Source organism: Manis pentadactyla, chromosome 2, assembly GCF_030020395.1.
Source record: "Manis pentadactyla isolate mManPen7 chromosome 2, mManPen7.hap1, whole genome shotgun sequence".
NCBI classification, from domain to species: Eukaryota; Metazoa; Chordata; class Mammalia; order Pholidota; family Manidae; genus Manis; species Manis pentadactyla.
In genome coordinates, this window is record NC_080020.1 from 221,682,290 (window position 1) to 221,691,057 (window position 8,768).

Genomic DNA, 8,768 nt, shown 5'->3' on the forward strand with positions numbered 1-8,768 from the left:
AAGTTCAACACTTGCTCACTTGTTCATGGAGAAGTGACAAGGTCCTGTTGTGCAAAAGAGCATATAGGATGGGAAGTATTATTATGGCCCTCTTTGGAAAATACAACCTGACACCATATATTTCAGTCAGTCTTTTAAGATAAGGCCAACTCTTTTCAGCTAAATTTAGATTCATTAATGGAATTTTCTTATTGTTTCATTTATATAAACCATGCCAATGCATGGCCTAAAATTTCAACTTTCTTTAAAGCAGGATGAGAGCCTAAGGGTACTTTGAAAGTAATCTGAGTTTCACCATTTTCCTTAATCTTTAATAAGTTCTTGTTTACACCAAAGTTGACAGCAATTTTTTTGTTACCAGCTCACCTTTACCAAGTCATTTATCATCGGAACAATTATCACCTTGAATGAACATGTCACTAATTTATGTAAGAATTAAATAATAGAATGACAACAATAAATGCAACTTGCATTTTGGGAACAAACATAACTAATACTTGATAAATTTATAGCTCACCCAATGGAAACAAAAGTACTCTGTGGACTAGAGGGCCATGAGGATTGAGCATGCTCTAGACTTTGGCTAAGATGTCTAAAGAGAGAACGGATAGGCTAAAAAAATGCTCAGTTGAATACTAATTTATGTAAAATTTATCAGGTTGATATAAATAGATGGCATAGATATAGACATAGACATAAGTATACACACATATACATACCTCAATCCAAAGTGAACACCTTTGTTAATGGGAGAACACCAGATGTTAACCTGCTCCAGTCTGGAACAAAAGAAAGGTGCCCACCTCTGCTATTATTCAACATTCCATTGGCTGAATTGATCAATGCAATTAAAAAGGGAGAGCAATTATAGTGCTAAGAATTGGATAAGAATTATAACTGTCTATGTAGATGGTAAATTTGTATATCTAGGAAACCCAAAAGAATTGATGTATGGGAAAAGCTACTAAGATAATATGGGAATTTAGGAAATAGAAAAAAAAAAACTACAAAAATAAATGACTTCCAAATATATAAATATCACTTAGATGATGCAATGAAAAATAAAGGAAAGCCAATCAATACCTATGCATAAACTTGACCAGAAATATTCAAAACATATGATGAATTATATAAAATCCATAAAAGACTCAAATGTAGACTTCAAAAATGAAAAATGGAAAATCATATCCAGTTCCCAGATGGGAAGATTTAGCATCACAAATATGTCGGTGTTTTCTAAGTTAGCTTATATCTGATTATATCCCCCGAAGAGGAATCATTATGATGGCATCATGAAAAAGGAAAATGTTGATGAGCATGTGGAGAAAAGAGAACCCTGTATTCCATCGTTGGGAATGTAAATTGGTGCAGCAACTATGGAAAACAGTATTGAGGTTCCTCAAATAATTGAAACTTCAACTGCCATATGATCTAGCAATCCCACTTCTGAGTACGTATCTAAAAGAAATGAAAACAGCATCCACAAAACATACGTGCACCCATGTTCACTGCAGCATTATTCATGAGAGCCAAGACATGGAAGCAAGCTAAGTGTCTGGCAAGGGATAAATGGATAATGAAAAAAATAGATACAATGGCATATGACTCAGACATAAAAAGGGAAGAAAATCCTGTCATTTGCGACAACATGGATAAACCTGGGAGACATCATGCTTAGCTAAATAAACCAAAGAAAGAAAGACAAATATATTGTATAGTATCAGTTATATATGGAATTTAAACAAAAGTTAGTCTCATAGAGACAGAATAAATTGGTGGTTGCCAGAGTTGGGGGAGAAGGGGAGGGCAGAGTGGGAGAAATGGGGAGATACTTGTCAAAGGATACAAACTTCCAGTTACAAGATGAATAAATTCTAGGTATCTAATGTATGGCATAGTGCCTATAGCTTATAATACACATTGTATCTTTGAAATTAGCTAAGTATAGATATTAAGAGTTCTCAGCACAAAAAAAGAAGAAGAAAAAAAGTCAGCTGTGACATGATGGATGTGTTAATTAACTTGCTTGTGGTAATCATTTCACAGCATATGTATATCGAATCATTGTATTGTACGCTTTAAATATAGAAATATTTATTTGTCAGTTGTTCCTCAATAAATCTAGAAAAAGGAGTCATTAAGTTTTTTTCTTTCTGGAGCTAAAAAGTTGACTATAAAATATATTTGGGGGAGTAAAGAAGCAAGAATATCTAAGAAACCCCTGAAGAAATGGAGCAATGCATGAAGCCAGCCTCACAAACACTTAAAACATGCTATGCAGCCTGACCCTGATGCATGACTAGACAGACCAGTGGAAAGCATTAAAAACTCTAGACATATTTTTTAAATTAGTTTATGATAGAGGTGGCATCTCAGATGGAGGAGGGAAGGGATGGACCATTGAATAAGTGGTGATGAGATAACTGGCTAGCCACCTGGCTGGAGATAACCCTGGACGTATTCCTCATCCTACATGCTAGGGAAAATGATCAAGATTAACATCTGAAAATGATCAGGCATTGAAAATATAAAGTTTTTAAAATAAAGTTACAACAAATACAATAAGGAGAGATGGATAATTTACTCATACTGTGCCCACATAGAAAACATTGATAGCTATGATTCGAAATCCAGCAGCAGTAAGTGACAAGGAAAAAAATCAATTTGATTTCTTAAAAATTTTAAATATAATTTTGCATGACAAAACTAAGAAATTTACTTTACTTTTTTATTAAAGACAATGAACAAATATTGGCAACTTATATTACATAAGGCAATTGTGTATATAATTATATATATATATGTACATTAATACCTAATGTTGGGTTCATCCATGCAAAATTATTCACTTGATGATCAAAAAGGGCAATTTTGCATTGGTTAACCTAATATCTAAATAGCATCATATAGTGGAGAGAACTCTGTCTCATATCTATTCCTTTCCTTGGGTAGATTTCAGGAAAGGAACAAGATTTAGGAAACTGTTGGTAGGTCTAGGCAGAGGGGTCTGAACTAAACTTATGAGGTCCTGTATCTGTCCAGAGTGGTGCAATAATATTAGCATGTTCAGTATCTTATTACTGAGCTCAGCATGCGTTTGGCAGACAGCATTGGCACACAGCATTAGCAGACTGGAGCAGACCTTGCTTAGGAGGCACAGCAAAAGTCTGCCTGGATCTAGGAGTGTCTTGGAGGAAGGCTAACATAAGGAACAGACAAACCTGGACAGAGAACACTCCACATTTCTCATACCTTGACCTGTCCTCAGTTCTGCATGGCCTAGGGTAAAGAAAGAGGCACCGTGAATTGATCGCATTTAGTTCATAGCACCCAGCAAAATGGGGCTTCATAAAAGAAATGATTTAGTTACTGGAAAAATTAAAGATAGTCATACTTTTGGCACTGCCTTTGCAAACTCGTATTTGGCATCTATGCAGACTCATCTGGGATTTCTAAAATTCCTAATGCAGCGACTATCTCCACAACAGACTGATCCCAACCCTAGACTATAATGAGAGCCAAGTCATCTTGAGTAGTAGCCATGCTTCTGTGAGACAATTGGTGCATAGAGGTAAGTGGGACTCTCAGAAGCCTTGGCCAGTTTCAGAAAGAGCAGTGAACTATGAGGAAGCCGACTCTGAAAGCATCTACAAAGTGATTTTCCTAGATGGATACAAAACCGCTCACTACAGAGGAGAGATGGAAGACTGCTTTGTTATGAGCTGTGGATGAGGCTGCTTTCACACCCTGAATGGCTAACAGCCAAGCCTTTTCATGGAGAGGAGAGGATGGTCTTGGAGAGAGCCAGCAGGACTGGTTTACCTACCACCACCCGCCGCAGAGCATCCTTTCCCAGAGATATGCAATTACCACTTACTCCTAATGCCATTCTGACGTTTTTGTCTCCTCTGAGCTCTTGAAATTATTATCTAGACTAGAAAGATGACTGTGAAGCCTTTTCCTACTTACTATGAAATTTTCCAAAGAAATGTACAGGATGTATATTTCAAATTAGTCAGTGGTAAAAATTAGGTTCCCAAACTCAAAAGCAACAGAGTGAGCATATGAGCTCATCAGAGATAAGATCTCATATATATTACTAATATGACTGATTAGAAGAATGTGGTTTAGATCAGTGGTCTAGTTGGTCTCCTTAGCACTTTCCCTAAATTATACAATCTTGCATAGTTGGGTGGCATAGTTCACAGTCCTGGGCCTTCTTCGCAAAGGCCAGACCTCTGCCACATGGTGGAAGGTAGAGCTGATTGATTGCTTCCTGCAGAAAAACTGGCACCCAAAATAGAGAGAGATCAACCAAAACTGCTTCTTGCAGACTTACTAATCAGGTAACCCACCCCTCATGCATGGGAAGGGAAGAGTAAGAAATGTGCAAAGGTCCAGAATATTACTATCGTGCAAGTCGGTTCCAGTTGAACCAAATCAGGAGATGTAGAGATGCTCTCATAGCTATAATAATGAGTGGGGATGAAATAAAGCTACAGGAAAATGTACACTAGTAGTCCATTTTTATACACATGTAAATACATTAAACTTGGAAACTAGAAGAATTCTGTGATGTTGCCTTTAGGGAAGACAGAAAAGGGAATGGGACTGCAGAATATCAGTTTCAAATTAAAAAAATAATACAGGGAGGAATCTGAGAACCTCCTAATGATTTTTAATTTGAGGAGGAATAAATACAGGTGTCTTTTGAATATTTCACCCAGTAGATGCTTGTATAATGAAGTATCATTTCCCAGCAGTGCCAAACATCCATTTTCTTGCTTCTCATGTTCCCAGTTCGTGGTTTCAGAGGTACTTACAAATTAGTGCCATACTTACCATAGACCTCAGTCAGTCCATCTCTTAGGAGTGATGGGTGGGAAATCCACGGTGCCTGTGGGACTGTTTAGAAATAGGTGGACAGCTCTGATGCTGTCCACATAGGCTGCATCCTCTTTTGTGGTTACTGACAGACTAAAGCTTTGTACACATTCCCAGTTCACGGATCCCACCTCATTTGCTCCCACTTGAAACAGCCTCATTGTAGGTAACCACACTTACTCCCTGCACCTGGGTTTTGGGACCACAAAGGGCTTTATAGGACAGCTTCTCCCTTCCTCTTGATGGCCAGTGGGTTAATTCAGCTCTGACAGTCCCTTCTCCACAGTGGAAGCAAAGCACCCATTGGCTTGATATCATGAGCTGGGCCTTCAAGGGAAAAATTTACTGGGTAGATTGACCTGAGAAACCCATAAAGACTTTCCCTTTGAGAACTGTGCACCTTTTGCATCCCCATTTGCTTTTTTCAAATTCTAACTCAGAACAGTTGAATTTTATATGCAATTGGGAAAACAAAAGAGAATTCACTAAAATAGAGCACATGGCAAATACATATTCATGGTCTCCTGCTGTGAGTACACAAGCATGTCTATGACTGTGGACGAACCATAGCACAGTCTTCATCTCCTCACCTGTAAAACAGAGGAGCCTGGTGAAGACAGCATTGAAGGGTCCTTGCAACTGTAATGTCTGTAAATTCTATGAAGCTGCACCTCTAGAGGCACGGCCTCCAATGCGTTAGCACTTAGTGGCTGCAGTGAGAGGGGACTTGGACTACCACTGAGACGATGTTAGGTGACATGCTGGCTGTCCAGAACCTCAGTCATTGCTCCAGCCAGCCTCGATAGTCCGCCCCAAATTGGAACTTGCTCTGCTCTTGAGCTCTGCTCAGCATTTCTTTTTATGAAGACCATTTGAGTGTTTCTGTTATACATCTTGGTTGCCATGCAAACTTGGCTCGCAGAAGCCTGAAACAAACCCCAAACACCTCCTTACATACTTGTTTTATGACATTTTATTTGAATGCCAATATAACAAGTTTATAGTAAATGGAGGATATGGCAGGAGACTAAAATAACACCGTAGTCTTTGAACATTCTAATCTAAGCTTAATAATTTTAAGATTTTTAGACATTTGTAACTCAACCTGTGGGCATAATCTAGTAGTAATGGTACTTGGGTAAAGATGTTATGCATGGAGCTCAAAAAGATTGTACTGGATCAAATAACACAGTGGTTCCAAAGGAAACTAAATCTTTTTAAAACCCTCAAACATCAGTTTAAACTGTTAACTTTAATTTTATTTTCAATTCATGTTAAAGTAATTGCATCAAGCTGGGATTAGGTGCCGTCGCTGACTCTCCTTCTACAGAGTTAACCATTTCACATATTAGAAATGCAAATATAATTATTTAAAAGGGAAGGAGGCTCAAAACAAGCTATCAACTTCTGCCTACTGTGATTTTGCATAAGCAGCACCTCTAGGTGCTTCTCCTCCTCCAGGTGAACATCAATCACCCACCTCTCCATCTGCTGGAAGAGAGTGTCTGTCCACCTGAGCAAAATACCTAGTGGTGAGACCACAAGAGTTCCCAAGTCCTTAGGCAAGGTAACATTTTAGCCAGAACCTTGTTCATCAAGAATGTGATGTTCAAAGTTAGTTTGATGATGCTCTTAAGATGACAACTCTTTGAAGGTACAGCCTTACAGAGTAGAGAGAACACTGGGCAGGGGTTTGCCCAGACCAGGAGTCCAGGGCCTGCTCAGCCAGTCTCTAGCATCCTAACTTTAGAAAATGTACCTCTCTTGGTCTCTTATTCTAAACTATAAAATTAGAAGGTTAGTAAGATCTCAAGGGTCCTATCTAAGGCTGATATTCCAGGAGTTTCCGTTTAGCAAAGCTCTCCAGAGGTGAGCAGCAAGGAGGGAGCTACCCACGCGGAGCATTGCAGGGTGGCTACTGCACTTGTTCCTTGTTGTTTTCTTGTGACCTTAGACTTGGCTACACCAGGAAGTGGCCAGAAAATGTCCAAGTGCTCTGACTCGGGCAATCACAGGCGGCTATAGGGCAGTATCCATGTCACTATGGGGGAAAAAGGGAAACCAGGAAGCCTATAATTCAGCTTTTTTTCTGACAAAACCATAGTCCAGATTCCGTCTTACAGGGGGCACTGCACTGTCGGGAAGGGCAGGAGCTGCTGCTGAGATCATCAGAGCCTGTAAGAACAGACAGCCCAGCAAGAAGAGCGCACACGGGCCAGCTTCAGGATGGGCTCACTGAAGCCAGCTCTGGGACAGAGGGCAGCTAACAGAGTGAGGTCAGGAATGCAGAGAGCCCTCGGGGCTGATGGCCAGGAAACAGCCTAAGCCAAAATAGAGGGGACTGCCTGGCCTCGGCCATGTGGGACCAGAATCCCATTCTTCCCTGTGCACCTAGTTCAGCTGGTCCCAGTGGCACAAAGTGGACGTGAGGGAGCTTCTGCAAGGGGTTCAGAATGGGATTACACCCCATCATTCCATGTTATGACTAAGTATCTACCTGTCCTGGGCAAAGATCACTTCTTGAAAGCCAACTGCCTATTATTCCATTGAGAAGAATTCCCACATAACTTCCTTCTGGGCTCTTAACATGCTAGTGCCCAGATGTGATCTTGAAGGCATTTGGCTACCCAGAGACTCATGCTTCATACAGAACCCAAACTCTAATTTTTTTTAGAGTACAAACATAAGGATTTGAATAAAGTAACTGTCTATTCTGTGGCCCTCAACAGAATTTCCCCAAATTTTCTTCTGCTAAATATAGAGCAGAATCACCTAAAGAGTGACCTCATATTTTATTTTGTGAAGTTTCACCTCAATTTCCTTGTTTTAAACTATGATTTTAAAATATAGCCACCTCAAAAATAAGATTAAAAATTAGACACTGAGAAGTGACTGGTGGTTACCGTGGGGGAGGAGTTGGGGCAGATGGGGGATAAGGGGAGAGGGATAAAGAGGCACAAAAATTCTCAATCATAATATAAGTTGGTCCCAGGGATGGCAGTACAGCATGGAGAATATAGCCAATGATTCTGTAACATCTTCCTATATGCACAGACAGTAACCACACTACCTGGGGTGAGGATTTAATGATATGGGTAACTATTAAACCACTGTGCTGTATACTTGAAACCAATATAAGATTGTATATCAACTATATTTCAATGAAAAAAATAATAAAAAATTAAGATTTAAAAAATTTAAGAGATATATATATCATGGTCATGATATTTTGAAAAATGTCATATATTTTATGCATCTATACAGCTAAAGCCCTATGTTGGCAGGAAAATGAAATTATTAAAAGTAGGGTTTGTTTAGAGTCATAGAGTCATGTTTAATCACTTATTTTAATTAAATTCTTCATCTTTAGTTAAAAATCAATACTCATCCCACAAATCATGTACTTGAATTTCTTACGAGCCTGTTTGAATTTCTGCTCATGGTGTAGGGATTCAGGCTTAGACAACACTGTCCTGTATGAATCTCTATGATGAGACACAAGACTTCACTTAAACAAAGATGATTACTTTTGTGATGGACTTGTAGATTTGTTTATTTTTATTCCTTACTATAGAAATTAGTTGTTTTAGGGTCTTCACATATTTTATACACCCTCTGTAAAATAGAGTTCTGGACTATTCTAGAGAAGGGAGGCTATGTGCCCTTAAAGAGCACAATAACTGTTTCAGCTAACAATGTTACCTGAGACCTAGGGACCAAATGACTCATTTAGCATTTAGTAAGTTCAACCTCGGATGAATGGTGTGTGCTGGGGGGAAAGGGATTCCCTGCCCTCAGAGAACTTTAAGTCCAATTGGGAAAATAAGAAGCAATCAAGAAACAGTAAAAATTAGAATTACTTGTGTTTGGGATACAAAACATCC